The sequence below is a fragment of the Drosophila suzukii genome, chromosome 3, assembly GCF_043229965.1.
Source record: "Drosophila suzukii chromosome 3, CBGP_Dsuzu_IsoJpt1.0, whole genome shotgun sequence".
Lineage (NCBI taxonomy): Eukaryota > Metazoa > Arthropoda > Insecta > Diptera > Drosophilidae > Drosophila > Drosophila suzukii.
The window spans coordinates 52148877-52167575 of NC_092082.1; positions in this window are offsets into that span (position 1 = coordinate 52148877).

Below are 18699 nucleotides of genomic sequence, written 5' to 3' on the forward strand. Positions count from 1 at the left end.
TCCATGTCTTGATGTACAGACGTGTTCAGGTGGGTAGTGGCTTCCTGAATTGCCATCACTTCCGCTTGGAAAACACTACAGTAAACTGGTAGGCGGAATGAGACTTTTATGTCTAGTTCGGGGGAAAAGACTCCCCCACCTGATTGGGAGTTAAGCTTAGAGCCGTCCGTGTATATGTTGACGGCGTTTACGAATTGATGTGGGAGGTTGTCCCAGTCTGTACGGGTGGGTATATAGATCTTGTATCTTCTTTCGGAGTTGACTATGGGTGGGACGTAGTCTGTATTACGTGGTAGGGGTGAATGTTTTGATAGGATATTGGAGTGACCCGTGGGGCCCGTAGTCCATGCCGCTGCTTCACGGAGCCTCAGCGCTGTTGCAGATGCCCAACTTTTGGCAAGTAGGTCCAGGGGTTGGAGATCGAGAATTGTGTTTAGTGCCTCAGTGGCGGTAGGGCGAAGCGCCCCACTGATGCAGAGCTCTGCGCTTCTTTGGATCTTGTGAAGGATCCGGAGGTTGCAGTTCTTATCTAGAGAAGGCCACCAAACGATGTTTCCGTAGAGGAGAATGGGCCTGACTATTGCAGTATATAGCCAGTGAACTATCATGGGGGAGAAACCCCACTTCCTCCCATTGGCTTTTTTACAAGCGAAGAGGGCTATGGCCGCTTTGCTTGAGCGATCTAGGATGTTATCTGTCCAGAGGAGCTTTTTGTCAAGGATGACACCTAGGTACTGTAACGAACTGATTTTGTGTGTCTGCTCGCTACGAGATTCGTGCGGCTAGCTCAGAAGATTGTGCGTTCGTCCCACCAAATTTATATGACGTGATTGCCCGTAGATCAGTGAGAAAACAAAGTGTTCAAATGGTAACAGTGGGATTTATTCTCGTGGTATTGGTACAGCGGGTGTGTGGCTATGCTGGTTTCTGTATCTCCTTGTTCTGGTTCCGCCGGCTGCTGGTGCTCCTCCTTCAGGCTTCTCGACGCGTTGACTCGTCCTCCTCTGGATCCTGGGTCTCGGGACGCTCGTAGTGGTCGCCTCTGCTTGCTTGCCGACGCGTTGCCTCGGGGTCGCTTGTAGCGCCTTAGACCCGCAGAGAGTTCGGCCTTGTGGGCTTAGGGAATCGTCACCGTTCTCAGACTAGGGTGAACAAGCTTTGCTCTCCAGGCTGACGCCTTTCGAGGCAATACCTGTCCCTTGCTCTGTCCCGGACGGTCCCGCTAGGTTCTTGCTCAATTCGCGCTGACAGTCAAGGCTGCCGCCCGGAGGCTGTCTAGCGGTTCACTTCGCTTTACGCCTAGCGCAGACGAACGTTCCACCCGGCTTCACCCTAATGCGTGACGTCCGCGACGCTCCTGCGCTCCCCAATGAGCTCCGCGCGGCGATGGTAACGTGGCTGCCGGAAATGTCTGCTGGCGTTGCTGTCGATGTCCTCTGCGCTGTCTTCTGACCAGTATCTCGTTGTTCTGGCGCTCGGGGAGCTGGGCGGTCGCTGCTTGGGAACTTCGCCGGTAATCGCAGGGCTCTCCAGGCTGACGCCTTTCGAAACCACAAATCGATCTACCGCTCGTCCGTCACGCCAGGTCCTGCTTGGTCGGGCAAGGTACGCTGGGTCGCAGACAACTTTCCTCCCCAAGCTTACGGCTCTTCGTCGTAGGACTCTTTTGCTTGTCTCTGACAGACCCGCCGGGCGACTCGCCAGGGTGTGGTCGTGACAAAGTTAGAAAACAAACGCCTTGACTTAGCCGCGTGATGCCTTTCAGAACTCAGCCACCTGTGTCTCAATTCGGAGATTCCTGATGTCCTAATCCCGAACGTCTCGACGCGGCGATCTTGCTCCTTGTATGCTTGCCACGGCGCTGCTTCCGACGACTCGCTTGGTTGTAGCTCCCTCGTAGATTATTTGCTTGACTGACTGTTTATTTGGTACTTTAATTGATCTTGAAGGTTCGACTCCTCGTGATCGACTGATCCAGCTGCCAGCGCTCTGCGGCCTTATATAGGGCCTCCAAGCACCGTTATTCCCCTTTGCGCACGGCCCGCTGGATCTCTCCACTTTGGGTCCAAAGTCCGTGCCTCCTGGATGACCCACTTCTCCTTCACGTACCGCTTCCAATAGATGTTCCGCCCACTGCTGCCGTTCCGCTGATTCCCGTGCCGCTTGTGGCACGCCTGTGTGCCGCTCCACTGCCGAGATGTGGCACTTCCTCTCCCGGTCCAAAGTTCACGGGAGAGTCCAAAGTCCAGTGGAGTTCCGTTATCCCCTTCTGCATACGGCACTCTTGCTCTGCCCGCGAAGTCTCCATTCTCTCTCGATCTCCATCCTTGGTCTCCAATCTCTCTCGCTCTCCTTCATTGGTCTCCAAACTCTCTCGCTCTCCATCCTTGGTCTCCAATCTCTCTCGCTCTCCTTCATTGGTCTCCAAACTCTCTCGCTCTCCTTCGTTGGTCTCCAAACTCTCTCGTTCTCCCCGCCGCGCCGTTACTACGCGAATTCGCCCCGTATCTGGTAAGCGGCCGGCCATCTGCTGCTGCTTCTATTTGTGGGGAGTTATTCAACTCCTCACATTCCCCCCTTACTTCGGGAAACATTTAAAACTGGTTCCTACTCTCCGGCGTTTCCTTGCTTATCCTAGCCTTTGAGTCCTTGTGATTCCCGCGGCGCTCCATCGTTGCTCCCTCGATGCTCCCTCGACGCTCTTAACTCCCTTGAGTTTCTACAGCGGGGGCCATCCGCCTCGTAGCAACTTTAAATCTCCCGCGCCGATATTTCCTGTGTTCCCACTGGGACATCGATACTCCTAGGCTATCGATCCCCAGCTCGCTGCTCATTGCTGCGTCTCACTCCTTTCCATGTTTCCTCCGCCTGGTCACACCATTCGTGCGTGATCGATATTTATTCGCATATCGATACCGACGGTGCGGCGTTGCCACCTGCTCGTTTGCGATATTTCCACCTTGGCCGATATTTCCATTGTCGTGTGCCCATCGATCGCACTATCGTCCAGTGCCAATCGATCGCCTATCGAGGCGCCCCCTTCCCTGGCTCGTGGTGATTTTGCAACTTTCATACTATGAAATTCATAGATAAGTTTCTTTTGCATTTCCTTCACTCCTCTTCATCTCATCCTTTCGTCCTCTCTCGCCCTTCACTCGTCCTCTATCGGCTGCATCGGACTCCATATTGGCAGCTCTCGAGAGCGGGTGCGGAGAGGACTTCGCATTCGCTTCGCAACCAGGACAGCCGGTAAGTATTTATGATGTCTTTCTGCTTCCTGCATTAAGCCCCCTTTAAATTTCAGGTTGCTGGTGCGGCCCATGCATGCCCCGTTCCTTTTCTTGTTTTTAGTCAACAAGAAAGGAAGTTAACTTCGGCAAGCCGAAGCTTGTATACCCTTGCAGTTAAGATTATTAAATTTAAAAATACAAAAAATTATATTCCCAATAGTATAAGATAATATGTCAGAAAACACCGAAGCTATAATTTGTTTCATATTATTTTCCAACCAATTTTCCGATCGTTCCTATGACAGCAATATGATATAGTCTTTCGATTCTGATCAAATTAAATTCGAAAATCAGAACTAACTAAAAAATGCTATTTCCAAGCGTAGGAGATTATATGTTAAACAAGAAAGGAAGTTAACTTCGGCAACCCGAAGTTTGTATACCCTTGCAGTTATAATTATTAAATTTAAAAATACAAAAAATGATATTCCCAATAGTATAAGATAATATGTCAAAAAACACCTCCAATCGATCCTATGGCAGCTGTATGATATAGTCGTCCGATTTTGATAAAATTAAATTCGAAATTCAAAACGAATTAAAAAATGTTATTTCCAAGCTTAGGAGGTTAAATGTTAAAAAACATATAATTAAAAAAAAAAAAAATTATTCCTATGGGAGCTATAATATATAGTTGTCCGATCCGGCTTAATCCGACTTATATACTACCTGCAAAAGATATAAGACTTTGGGAAAGTTTCAGCCCGATAGCCTTAAAACTGAGAAACTAGTTTGCGTAGAAACGGACGGACAGACGGACATGGCTAGATCGACTCGTCTAGTCATGCTGATCAAGAATAAATATACTTTATGGGGTCGCAAACGTCTCCTTCACTGCGTTGCAAACTTCTGACTGAAATCAATATACCCTCTGCAAGGGTATAAAAACACCGAAGCTATAATTTGTTTCATATTATTTCCCACCAATTTTCCGGTCGTTCCTATGGCAGCTATATGATTTAGTCGTCCGATTTTGTTTAAATTTAATTCGAAATTCAAAACTATTTTAAAAATGTTATTTCCAAGCTTAGGAGGATATATGTTAAAAAACACTAAGGATATAATTTATTAGGTTATGCGCTGGGCAGAAGCATAGGAGGTGCTCGATGCTCTCCTCTTCGTCTATCTGTTTGCAGCTGCGGCAGAAGTCGTGGTTACTTAGACCCAGCCTTATCGCGTGAGTCCCTACAAGGCAGTGGCCCGTGAGGGCATTTAGGAGAGTGGAGATGTCCTCCCTGCTACATTGAAGGAGAGTTTTTGTTCTTTTCGTGTTGTAGTTTGGCCATGTTAGTCTAGAATTGTCGCATGTTGAGATTGAGTTCCAACGATTGTTGGAAAGTGTATACAATCTCTGCCTGAGATGGAGCTTGCAGGTAGCCATGGGCATACCTACCGTGTCCTTGTCACGAAGGATATCGGCGGTTGTCCCCTGTCTTGCTAGCTCGTCTGCTATGCAGTTGCCCTCAATGTTGCGGTGTCCAGGCACCCAGATGAGGTTGATTCTCAGATGAGTGGCCATCTCGTTAAGAGATTTGCGGCATTCAGAGATTGTTTTTGAGTTCGTTGTGTAGGAGTCGAGGGCCCTGAGGGCTGCTTGACTATCCGAGAAGATGAAGATATCCATGTCTTGATGTACAGACGTGTTCAGGTGGGTAGTGGCTTCCTGAATTGCCATCACTTCCGCTTGGAAAACACTACAGTAAACTGGTAGGCGGAATGAGACTTTTATGTCTAGTTCGGGGGAAAAGACTCCCCCACCTGATTGGGAGTTAAGCTTAGAGCCGTCCGTGTATATGTTGACGGCGTTTACGAATTGATGTGGGAGGTTGTCCCAGTCTGTACGGGTGGGTATATAGATCTTGTATCTTCTTTCGGAGTTGACTATGGGTGGGACGTAGTCTGTATTACGTGGTAGGGGTGAATGTTTTGATAGGATATTGGAGTGACCCGTGGGGCCCGTAGTCCATGCCGCTGCTTCACGGAGCCTCAGCGCTGTTGCAGATGCCCAACTTTTGGCAAGTAGGTCCAGGGGTTGGAGATCGAGAATTGTGTTTAGTGCCTCAGTGGCGGTAGGGCGAAGCGCCCCACTGATGCAGAGCTCTGCGCTTCTTTGGATCTTGTGAAGGATCCGGAGGTTGCAGTTCTTATCTAGAGAAGGCCACCAAACGATGTTTCCGTAGAGGAGAATGGGCCTGACTATTGCAGTATATAGCCAGTGAACTATCATGGGGGAGAAACCCCACTTCCTCCCATTGGCTTTTTTACAAGCGAAGAGGGCTATGGCCGCTTTGCTTGAGCGATCTAGGATGTTATCTGTCCAGAGGAGCTTTTTGTCAAGGATGACACCTAGGTACTGTAACGAACTGATTTTGTGTGTCTGCTCGCTACGAGATTCGTGCGGCTAGCTCAGAAGATTGTGCGTTCGTCCCACCAAATTTATATGACGTGATTGCCCGTAGATCAGTGAGAAAACAAAGTGTTCAAATGGTAACAGTGGGATTTATTCTCGTGGTATTGGTACAGCGGGTGTGTGGCTATGCTGGTTTCTGTATCTCCTTGTTCTGGTTCCGCCGGCTGCTGGTGCTCCTCCTTCAGGCTTCTCGACGCGTTGACTCGTCCTCCTCTGGATCCTGGGTCTCGGGACGCTCGTAGTGGTCGCCTCTGCTTGCTTGCCGACGCGTTGCCTCGGGGTCGCTTGTAGCGCCTTAGACCCGCAGAGAGTTCGGCCTTGTGGGCTTAGGGAAGCGTCACCGTTCTCAGACTAGGGTGAACAAGCTTTGCTCTCCAGGCTGACGCCTTTCGAGGCAATACCTGTCCCTTGCTCTGTCCCGGACGGTCCCGCTAGGTTCTTGCTCAATTCGCGCTGACAGTCAAGGCTGCCGCCCGGAGGCTGTCTAGCGGTTCACTTCGCTTTACGCCTGGCGCAGACGAACGTTCCACCCGGCTTCACCCTAATGCGTGACGTCCGCGACGCTCCTGCGCTCCCCAATGAGCTCCGCGCGGCGATGGTAACGTGGCTGCCGGAAATGTCTGCTGGCGTTGCTGTCGATGTCCTCTGCGCTGTCTTCTGACCAGTATCTCGTTGTTCTGGCGCTCGGGGAGCTGGGCGGTCGCTGCTTGGGAACTTCGCCGGTAATCGCAGGGCTCTCCAGGCTGACGCCTTTCGAAACCACAAATCGATCTACCGCTCGTCCGTCACGCCAGGTCCTGCTTGGTCGGGCAAGGTACGCTGGGTCGCAGACAACTTTCCTCCCCAAGCTTACGGCTCTTCGTCGTAGGACTCTTTTGCTTGTCTCTGACAGACCCGCCGGGCGACTCGCCAGGGTGTGGTCGTGACAAAGTTAGAAAACAAACGCCTTGACTTAGCCGCGTGATGCCTTTCAGAACTCAGCCACCTGTGTCTCAATTCGGAGATTCCTGATGTCCTAATCCCGAACGTCTCGACGCGGCGATCTTGCTCCTTGTATGCTTGCCACGGCGCTGCTTCCGACGACTCGCTTGGTTGTAGCTCCCTCGTAGATTATTTGCTTGACTGACTGTTTATTTGGTACTTTAATTGATCTTGAAGGTTCGACTCCTCGTGATCGACTGATCCAGCTGCCAGCGCTCTGCGGCCTTATATAGGGCCTCCAAGCACCGTTATTCCCCTTTGCGCACGGCCCGCTGGATCTCTCCACTTTGGGTCCAAAGTCCGTGCCTCCTGGATGACCCACTTCTCCTTCACGTACCGCTTCCAATAGATGTTCCGCCCACTGCTGCCGTTCCGCTGATTCCCGTGCCGCTTGTGGCACGCCTGTGTGCCGCTCCACTGCCGAGATGTGGCACTTCCTCTCCCGGTCCAAAGTTCACGGGAGAGTCCAAAGTCCAGTGGAGTTCCGTTATCCCCTTCTGCATACGGCACTCTTGCTCTGCCCGCGAAGTCTCCATTCTCTCTCGATCTCCATCCTTGGTCTCCAATCTCTCTCGCTCTCCTTCATTGGTCTCCAAACTCTCTCGCTCTCCATCCTTGGTCTCCAATCTCTCTCGCTCTCCTTCATTGGTCTCCAAACTCTCTCGCTCTCCTTCGTTGGTCTCCAAACTCTCTCGTTCTCCCCGCCGCGCCGTTACTACGCGAATTCGCCCCGTATCTGGTAAGCGGCCGGCCATCTGCTGCTGCTTCTATTTGTGGGGAGTTATTCAACTCCTCACATTCCCCCCTTACTTCGGGAAACATTTAAAACTGGTTCCTACTCTCCGGCGTTTCCTTGCTTATCCTAGCCTTTGAGTCCTTGTGATTCCCGCGGCGCTCCATCGTTGCTCCCTCGATGCTCCCTCGACGCTCTTAACTCCCTTGAGTTTCTACAGCGGGGGCCATCCGCCTCGTAGCAACTTTAAATCTCCCGCGCCGATATTTCCTGTGTTCCCACTGGGACATCGATACTCCTAGGCTATCGATCCCCAGCTCGCTGCTCATTGCTGCGTCTCACTCCTTTCCATGTTTCCTCCGCCTGGTCACACCATTCGTGCGTGATCGATATTTATTCGCATATCGATACCGACGGTGCGGCGTTGCCACCTGCTCGTTTGCGATATTTCCACCTTGGCCGATATTTCCATTGTCGTGTGCCCATCGATCGCACTATCGTCCAGTGCCAATCGATCGCCTATCGAGGCGCCCCCTTCCCTGGCTCGTGGTGATTTTGCAACTTTCATACTATGAAATTCATAGATAAGTTTCTTTTGCATTTCCTTCACTCCTCTTCATCTCATCCTTTCGTCCTCTCTCGCCCTTCACTCGTCCTCTATCGGCTGCATCGGACTCCATATTGGCAGCTCTCGAGAGCGGGTGCGGAGAGGACTTCGCATTCGCTTCGCAACCAGGACAGCCGGTAAGTATTTATGATGTCTTTCTGCTTCCTGCATTAAGCCCCCTTTAAATTTCAGGTTGCTGGTGCGGCCCATGCGTGCCCCGTTCCTTTTCTTGTTTTTAGTCAACTGTTGGTGTGGTGCGTGTTTCTGTTTTTTTTTTTTTTTTGTGACCAGCTGGCTACGGTGTAGATCTGATTCTGCACCGTCCTCCCCTTTTCCTCGGGTAACAACTAGACGAGCTCGTCCGGCGCATTCCGTATAGAATCTCCGGATGCTGCGGTGTATGTCTGGACTGCGCGTCTTGTGTTGCTTGTCTCCTTCCGCGCATACTCTCTTCTACGTTACCCGTATCCTTGTGCCGTTTTGTAAGTGTCCCTTCCGCCTGGCGTTATCGCGGATGACTCTGGCAACTGCCCGACGCTGAATCCTGTTGCCTTGCGGTCGGGATCACCATCCATCCCTATCCACGTCCTTGTGCCCTACCCTTATGGTTGACCTTTCTGCGGGGCGTGTGGATGACTCTCGCTTCGGCCTGACGCCTAATCCTGTGGCCTCGCAGTCTGGATCAACGTGTGATCCTTATCCATGTCCTTGTTCTATCCTGATTGTCCTTTCCGTGTGGCGTATTGATGACTCTCGCTTCGGCCTGACGCCTAATCCTGTCGCCTCGTACCTGACGTTTCTGCTGTCTGCTCGTTTTGTTGTTGCTTGAGCTCGCCAACGTGAACTGTCCTTTCTTTCTTCGACTGTGTGTGGCGAATTTTGCAGATCACTGGAGAGACGAAATCTACCACCTGGTAAGGGCCATCGTACCTCGGGGCTAGTTTTGCAGCGAATCCTTCTGCCGCTTTGGACAGGTGATGTTCCATGGCCCACACTATATCGCCCACCGCTGGAGACCACTGTCTCCTTCTCAGATTGTAGTGTCTGGCTGGTCCTGGGACGCCTTTTCCATATTTCGCCGCACGATCTCGAATACCTCTCTTAGTTTGTTGGCATTTTCCTCAGGGGTCTCCGTAGCTCGTCCGGTTCCTAGGGTTTCCTTATCGTATAGGCTGCTGGGTAGACGTGGTTCCCTTACCTGGGTAAGAAACGCCGGTGTATGGCCGGTGGATTCCGATGTGCTCGTGTTCACTGCTAGCATAATCTCCGGCCACTTCTCGTCCCAGTTTCTCTGGTCCTGCCCTGCGAACTGCGCAATCATGGTCTTGACCGTTCTGTTTGCTCGTTCGGTTGGATTCTCTTGTGGTGTGTATGGCGCGGTGAATTGTTGACTGATACCCATCTCAGCCAGGAATTTTTTAAATATGCGGCTTGCAAACTGTACTCCATTGTCCGTTATGACCACCTTCGGGACCCCGTACCTTGCGATTATGCGCTCCCTAAATGCCTTTTTGAGCGACTCTGCCGTCGCACTGCGTAGGGGCACCAGTTCCGTCCATTTCGAAAACCTGTCTATCATGACCAGCAGCATTTGGTTCCCGTGCTTAGATCTTGGTAGGGGTCCAACGAAGTCTGCACATACCGTGACCCATGGTTCCTCCGGCACTTGGGTCAACATCTTCCCAGCCGCCTGCATCTGATTGGGCTTAAACCGCATGCAAATCTCGCATTTTCGTACGTGGGCTCGGGCGTCTCTATGCATGCCTGGCCAGTAGTATCGGGCTGCCAACCGTGCAATTGTCCTTCGGCTTCCTACGTGTCCCGCGGACGGTGCGTCGTGGTTTTCCCTCAACACTGTTTCTCGTAGCGACTTCGGGACGCACATCTTCCATGACGCGACGTCTTCACTGCCTGCTCGGTGAGGTATGTTTCTGTACAGTGTCTCACCATCCATAACATAGTCCGGGTACTTCTGCGGTTGGGTTCTTATCTTTTCGCCGATGTCCTTGATCCAGCTGCACCCTCCTGAAGCTGTAGTTGCCGATGCCTCCTTTAAACCTCGTAGTGTTTCCGGTAGTGGTTGTCTTGATAATGCGTCGGCCACCACGTTTAGTTGACCCTTTCTGTACGCTATCTCAAAGTCGTACTGTTGTAGCTCCAGGGCCCATCTGGCGATCCTTCCTGAAGGGCTTTCGATGCTGTTGAGCCACTTCAGGGCCATGTGGTCGGTTACTACCTTAAAGTGGTAACCTTCCAGATATGGCCTGAGCTTCCGGATCGCCCAGACGATCGCCAAGCATTCCTTCTCCGTTGTCGAGTAGTTCTTTTCCGCGCCGTTCAGTGTTCGGCTCGAGTAGGAGATTACTCTTTCGCCTTTTTCGGTGTCCTGGGTCAGTATCGCTCCGATGCCGTAGTCGCTGGCGTCTGTTTGCAGGATGAAAGTTCTACTGAAGTCCGGGCATGCTAGCACTGGATCTGCCACGAGTCTTGCCTTAACCTCTTCAAACGCCATCTGGTGCTCTGGTGTCCACTCCCACTTACTGCCTTTGCGCAGCAGGTCGTTCAGGGGTTTGACGATTCTGGAGAAATCTGGTACAAACCGGCGGTACCACGACGCTACTCCTAGGTATTGCCGGAGCTCTTTGACAGTCGATGGCGGTTCTAGTTCGGCGATGGCGGCTACTTTTTCTGGATCTGTTTCTATTCCCTCGCTAGTCACTCGGTGACCCAGGTACAGCAGCTCCTTTTTGAAGAATTGGCATTTTTCTGGATTCAGCCTCAGATTTGCCTCCTTTAGACGCCGGAACACTTCCTTCAGGTTTCTTTTGTGTTCTTCCAGCGTGCGACCGATCACTATTATGTCATCCTGGTAAGCGAATGCGTGAGGTGACATCTCGGGGCCAATTACTTGGTCCAAGACTCGCTGAAACGTTGCCGACGCCGAGTGAAGTCCGAACGGCATTACCCTCCACTGAAACAGACCTTTGCCTGGTACCGTAAATGCTGTATATTGCCTGCTACTTTCTTCTAGTGGGATCTGCCAGTATCCATCCTTCAGGTCCAAACTGCTGATGTACTGCGCTTCTCTTAGTTGATCTAGGATGTAGTTTATGCGGGGCATTGGGTAGGCATCCTTCACTGACTTCGCGTTGATCTGCCTGAAGTCGACACACAGTCTCCACTTGCCTGTCTTCTTTTTCACCATCACGATGGGGGAGCTGTATGGGCTCTTTGAATGCTCTATGAACCCCATTTGGAGAAGCTCGTCCACCTTTGCGTTGATTTCCCCTTGAATTTTTGGGTTCTTTGGGTAGTATCTCTGCTTGATTGGCTTGTCGTCCTTCATTTTGATCTGGTGTTCTGCCATATTCGATGTTCCCGACATTGTGCTGAAGTCTGCCAGCTCTGTTTCAAGGAACGCTGTAGTATCGTCCAACTCGTTTACTTGTTGAACGACTGCTACTGATAGCTTCTCCTCGAGCCATCCATTGTGTCGGTTCCTGGCTGGTATTATTATTTCGTGTCCAGCACACCTTATCTCGGTTCCGACTTGTTTCAGGAAGTTCCATCCCAACACTAATAGATCCACTACCCCGGGTAAAATCAACAGGCTCATGGTCACTTGTTTGTTGCCGAATTTGACCTCCACCTCGAGCTGCGCATTAATTCCGCCGCACCTTCCATCTGCCAACCTAACTTGCCGTCTCGTCCTTGTAATCTTTCCTAGAGCAGCAATATTGTCCGCCAATTCTTCGCTAACGAAGCTTGCCGTTGCTCCGGTGTCGATTGTGGCTTTGTAGCTTTTCCCACCAATCATCACAGCTGCGGACAACTGCTGCTCCTCCTCGATTAGCTCGCCCGTTAGTTTGGAGAGGTGGCTTTGTGCGATCCCCGCTCGCCTCTCTGCGGCTGAGATCGCTGGCCATTTCCCGATCGTTGGCAGCACCTAACACCCACCTTGCCGCATATCCAGCAAAACAGCAGCCGCTGGTTACGACATCCTCTAGCCCAGTGTCCGTTCCCACCGCATTTCCGACAGGCCTCCTGCGGGTCTGTGATATGGGTGGCATCTTGTGGCCTCTGTGTGTTGCTTGGCGGCCTCCACAAGGTATTGTTTGGCTGTCTCTGTTGCTGTGTGGGTGGTGCCCAATGGCCTCCGCGTGGTGCGTCTGTTGCCTGCTGTCGTCTGGCTTGGTGTGGTGGTGACCATTGGTCGTTTCCTCGTGTGTCCTGGTTATCTTCCTCCTCGCATCTCCTGCATGTCACCTGTGTTGGTGACGCCGACTTTGTCTTTAAGAACTTGTTCCTTTTCAAGTTCTTCGTACTCATCGGCTAGGATCATTAGCGTGTCCAGGTCCGACACTTTGTATGCTCTTAAGAACATTCGTAGGCTTGGGGTGCAGTTCTCTTTAATGAACCTTAACGTCTCTTTCGTAGAATAGTTAAGTGGCCTCACCATCGTCTGCATGTCGATCATGTAGTCCTTGAACGACTCACTGAAGCCTTGCTTCCTTTGCCGGACCTGGTCCGCCAGCCTGGTGAAGAAGTCTCTTGGCAGGAAATATGTGTGGAAGCTTTCAATGAATTCTGCCCATGTTCTCCATTGCTTATTGTTGGCGATGAACCATTTCAAGGCCCTTCCTTTTAGCAACTCCGGCATCGCTCGAGGAATCATATCAAGCTCCAACCCGTACGTGTTGGCGGACCATTCTACCTGCTCCAGGAACTCGAATGGTTTTTCCGCCCCGTCGAACCTGAACGACCATTCGCGGACCTGCTTAGCGACCTTTGCATAGTCCGACTGGCTAGGTCTCGGGATCAGCGCTGCTGCTTTCTTTTCTTGGCTGGATTCTCTCCTGTGGGCCTCTTTCTGTATGTTGTCAACGCTCAGGCTTGCCACCAGGTTGTCCCCTTCAGCGTTCGTTAACGTAATGCTTGGGCCGGCTCTGTCGTAGTATGTCGCCTCTAGCTCAGCCCAGATGTCGACGAGTTGTGGATCGTTCTCTGTTTCGGAGTAGTATTCCGATAGTGCCTTCCTCATGTCGTCTAGCCTGCCCTCCAGGGCGACGTTGAGCCTCTGTGCGACATGGGCGAAGTCTTCCTTCTTGAGGCGGTAAATCCACTTCTTTCCCATTTTTACTGTGCTGTTCTCACTGTTGGGACAATCACGTTGGGCGCCAGATGTAACGAACTGATTTTGTGTGTCTGCTCGCTACGAGATTCGTGCGGCTAGCTCAGAAGATTGTGCGTTCGTCCCACCAAATTTATATGACGTGATTGCCCGTAGATCAGTGAGAAAACAAAGTGTTCAAATGGTAACAGTGGGATTTATTCTCGTGGTATTGGTACAGCGGGTGTGTGGCTATGCTGGTTTCTGTATCTCCTTGTTCTGGTTCCGCCGGCTGCTGGTGCTCCTCCTTCTGGCTTCTCGACGCGTTGACTCGTCCTCCTCTGGATCCTGGGTCTCGGGACGCTCGTAGTGGCCGCCTCTGCTTGCTTGCCGACGCGTTGCCTCGGGGTCGCTTGTAGCGCCTTAGACCCGCAGAGAGTTCGGCCTTGTGGGCTTAGGGAAGCGTCACCGTTCTCAGACTAGGGTGAACAAGCTTTGCTCTCCAGGCTGACGCCTTTCGAGGCAATACCTGTCCCTTGCTCTGTCCCGGACGGTCCCGCTAGGTTCTTGCTCAATTCGCGCTGACAGTCAAGGCTGCCGCCCGGAGGCTGTCTAGCGGTTCACTTCGCTTTACGCCTAGCGCAGACGAACGTTCCACCCGGCTTCACCCTAATGCGTGACGTCCGCGACGCTCCTGCGCTCCCCAATGAGCTCCGCGCGGCGATGGTAACGTGGCTGCCGGAAATGTCTGCTGGCGTTGCTGTCGATGTCCTCTGCGCTGTCTTCTGACCAGTATCTCGTTGTTCTGGCGCTCGGGTAGCTGGGCGGTCGCTGCTCGGGAACTTCGCCGGTAATCGCAGGGCTCTCCAGGCTGACGCCTTTCGAAACCACAAATCGATCTACCGCTCGTCCGTCAGGTACGCTGGGTCGCAGACAACTTTCCTCCCCAAGCTTACGGCTCTTCGTCGTAGGACTCTTTTGCTTGTCTCTGACAGACCCGCCGGGCGACTCGCCAGGGTGTGGTCGTGACAAAGTTAGAAAACAAACGCCTTGACTTAGCCGCGTGATGCCTTTCAGAACTCAGCCACCTGTGTCTCAATTCGGAGATTCCTGATGTCCTAATCCCGAACGTCTCGACGCGGCGATCTTGCTCCTTGTATGCTTGCCACGGCGCTGCTTCCGACGACTCGCTTGGTTGTAGCTCCCTCGTAGATTATTTGCTTGACTGACTGTTTATTTGGTACTTTAATTGATCTTGAAGGTTCGACTCCTCGTGATCGACTGATCCAGCTGCCAGCGCTCTGCGGCCTTATATAGGGCCTCCAAGCACCGTTATTCCCCTTTGCGCACGGCCCGCTGGATCTCTCCACTTTGGGTCCAAAGTCCGTGCCTCCTGGATGACCCACTTCTCCTTCACGTACCGCTTCCAATAGATGTTCCGCCCACTGCTGCCGTTCCGCTGATTCCCGTGCCGCTTGTGGCACGCCTGTGTGCCGCTCCACTGCCGAGATGTGGCACTTCCTCTCCCGGTCCAAAGTTCACGGGAGAGTCCAAAGTCCAGTGGAGTTCCGTTATCCCCTTCTGCATACGGCACTCTTGCTCTGCCCGCGAAGTCTCCATTCTCTCTCGATCTCCATCCTTGGTCTCCAATCTCTCTCGCTCTCCTTCATTGGTCTCCAAACTCTCTCGCTCTCCATCCTTGGTCTCCAATCTCTCTCGCTCTCCTTCATTGGTCTCCAAACTCTCTCGCTCTCCTTCGTTGGTCTCCAAACTCTCTCGTTCTCCCCGCCGCGCCGTTACTACGCGAATTCGCCGCGTATCTGGTAAGCGGCCGGCCATCTGCTGCTGCTTCTATTTGTGGGGAGTTATTCAACTCCTCACAGTACTTTGCTTGGTTGCTAAAGGTTAGGCGCGTTTGGTGTAGTTTTGGGGGAACTAGAATTGGTACCTTATACTTCCTAGTAAAGAGAACTAATTCGGTCTTTTCTGGGTTAACTCCAAGTCCACTCCCAGCCGTCCACCGGGAGAGGGTGGATAGGGCTGTCTCCATTAGGTTGCAAAGGGTTTGTGGGATTTTGCCCTTCAGAAGGATAACCACGTCATCCGCGTAGGCTACCACTTTTGTGCCCGCCTCTTCTAGAAGTGATAGCAGTTGGTTGACCACTACAACCCATAGAAGAGGTTAGAGTACGCCCCCTTGTGGGTTTCCTCTACTGACGTTCCTGGTCGAGTGGGCCGATCCCATAGTGGAGTACACTACTCTGCTGGTTAGCATGGTGTGTATGAGTCCCACTATGGGCCGCTCAATGCCCAGTTCAGTCAGAGCACCAGTAATCGCCGTTGAGGTGACGTTGTTTAAGGTGCCTTCTATGTCTAGAAACGCTGCAAGAGAGTAGTCCTTATTGCGGAAGCCTCTCTCTATACTGTGCACTAGAGAGTGGAGGGCGGTATCGGTTGATCTACCCTTACGGTACGCATGCTGTGCGTCAGAGAGTAGGCTATGGTCGATGGTTAGTCTGATATGGGTGTCAATTAGTCTTTCCAGGGTCTTCAACAAGAAGGTAGAGAGACTAATCGGGCGGAAGTCCTTTGGGTTGGTGTGGGAGGTCTTGCCGGCTTTCGGTATAAAAATTACCTTAACGTCCAGCCACCTTGTTGGAATATGGTTTAGAGCAAGGCAGCCGTGGAAGATGGCTGTCAGCCAGGGAAGGGACATATCTAGTTTCCGTTGTAGCTGGGCCGGGAAGAACCCATCTGGGCCAGGTGATGTGAAGGGCTTAAAAAAGTTAACAGCCCACTGAATGCGGCCAGGGTTTGAAATGTTGTTAATACTCTGGTCGTCTAAATTCTCCTCTATGTGGAGGTCCTCCACTACATGGGTGTTCTTAGGGAAGTGGGTGTCTAACAGTAGTTCAAGGGTTTCCTGACTGTTTTCCGTCCAGCTGTCAGCATTGGTTTTAAGATAGCCAATGGTTGCTGGAGCTTTAGCTAGAATTCTTCTGAGTCTGGATGCCTCCGCAGTAAATTATATGCTACTGCAGAAGTTAGCCCAAGCTCTTTGTTTTGATATTCTAATTTCCTTTTTGTATGATATAAATTCCAGGAGGATTCGCTATTGTTGTATTTAGCTCTATTGAAGTAAGTTCTACAATCTCTTTTAAGGTTCGCCAGGGTTGCTTTTGGGGGTTTGTGCTTTGTTTTGACTGTTCTGCTTGGGCAAGCCCTTTTTATGGCCTCACCGCAGATATCAGTAAAAGTGTTAGCTAGGCTATCTAGTTCTTGACGGTTGCGTATGTGTGTCGGAGGAGCGTGTAAGTTCCTACTGAGGAGATTTTTGTAGTAACCCCAGTTGGTTAATCTTAGATTAGTGATGTTCTCGGCGGGAGGACAGTCTAGACTTATTGTAAATTCTATGTATCGGAGGTCTGAGAATGAGTGTTCGGTCCCCACCTTCCACGCTACTAGCTGGTTAAGTAGGGGATCAGATATTAGAGTAATGTCTAGTACTTCCCTCCTAGTTCTAGTAATGAAAGTTGGGTCATTACCTCAGTTGCAGATGAACAGATTTGATTGAAGGAGATAGTCGTAGAGTAACTCACCCCTTTCGTTGGTGTTTGTACTTCCTTATTGTGTGTGGTGTGAGTTAGCGTCCCCACCCAGAATGAGTTCCTTAGATGAGTGAGTGCGTATGAGTTGTTGTGTAGTGGTGTTTGGTAGTGGCCCTACGTAGTCGTGAGCCAGATAGAATGATGCTATTTTTTTTTTATATTCATTTATTCCCTACAATTATATACAAGTAAAAGTGAGTTCAAGGACAGGAATAGGGGGCCGTGGTTGCGCGGTATCACCGCCAGGTATTGCTTCGCGCAATGGTAGCCACCTATGCTGTAGCTTCTCTCCTCTCGTTGTCGGTGCGTTCGCAGTACGCTCGCTGCGTAGGCTGCCGTCGCTTCCCAATTCGCTTCCTTCAGCAGCATGAAGGATCATGCCCCGGTGGTCTCCATTAGTATCTGGCGGTCATAGCCAAAGCGGCGACATTCAAAAAGGACATGCTGAGCGTCCTCGACAATGCCACTGCCGCACTCTGGGCAACCGTCCTCCGTGTCGTGTCCGAAGCGCTTAAGGAAGCTTAGGAAGCAGCCGTGTCCACTCAGCGCCTGCGTGAGGTAAAAATCCCCCCTGGCCGTGCTTCCTACTTAGCCATGGCTCTATGCTGGGGATGAGCTGGTGCGTCCAGCGACCCTTGCTGGAGATGTCCCAGGCTGCCTGCCAGTTGACGACGCTCTGCATCCTGTCCCTTCTCTTCACCTCGGTCTTGGTACTGCGGTCCGCCTGTTCGCCTGCTAAAGCCGCGCGAATCTCCTTGGCCTCCCGCACCAGTTCACTTAGGGGAAATTGGCCTGCGATGACAAGGGCTGCGTCGTCCGAGATCGTCCTGAAGGCACTCGAAATTCTAACGGCGCACAGGCGGTACGTCGAGTTAACACCAGTGGCCTCAGCCCACACTGGAGCAGCGTACAGCAACTGCGACTTGACAACAGTCGCGAGGAGCCTGCGTCTGTCCTGCTTCGGTCCCCTGGTATTCAGCAGGATCCTGCAGAGCGATCCTGTGGTTTCGCTTGCCTTCTTGTTTACGAACTCCACGCTGAGCAGTTATCGTTGACCCTCCGATCTGAATATGCACCGACTCCACTGCTTTCCTGCTTAAAATCAGCACTTCAGTTTTGTGTGAGGCCAGCTCTAGGCCCGCCACTGCGAGCCACACCTCCACTGCTCGAATTGCGCAGTTTGCAGCTGCCTCCACGGCCGCAACTTCCTTGGCCACCACAACCAGCGCCACATCATCCGCAAAGCCCACAATGTCGGTGCTGCTCGGCAGTGGGAGCTGCAGAACACCGTCATACATCGTGTTCCAAAGCAGAGGGCCCAGTACCGAGCCCTGAGGAACACCGGCTGTCACCTCGTAAGTCCTGGGGCCCACAGAGGTATCTAGGACCAACTCCCTTTTGCTCAGGTAGCTGTGCACTACATTCAGCAGGTAATCCGGGATGTTGAAGGACCGTAGTGCCTCCAGTGTCCTCCCCCAATCGGCTGAGTTGAACGCGTTCCGTATGCCCAGCGTGACCACTAGACAATACTTTTTCGTCCCACCTTTCCATCTGGTACCCGCGATGGCTTTAGCAGCAATGTTGGTGACCCTCTCTATCGCGTCCAGTTTTTTTTTCCCTTTCCGGAAACCGTACTGGTTGAAAGACAGTCCACCGGCATCCTCCATAGCAGCGTTAAGCCTTGTTGCAATGACCCTTTCGAAGACCTTGCCTATAGTGTCCAGCAGGCAGATGGGTCTATAGGAAGAAGCTTCGCCCGCTGGTTTCCCTGGCTTCGGCAGGAGCAGAAGTTTTTGGCGCTTCCACCTGTCGGGGAAGGTCCCTTCCAGCAGGCACGTGTTGTAGAGCGATGCTACCGCGCCCGGATGGAGGGATAGCAGGGTCTTCACTGCCCTGTTCGGGACAAAATCCGGCCCGGGTGCCTTCCTGCTCTTCAGGTTCCTGTTGCCAGGCGGGTGAG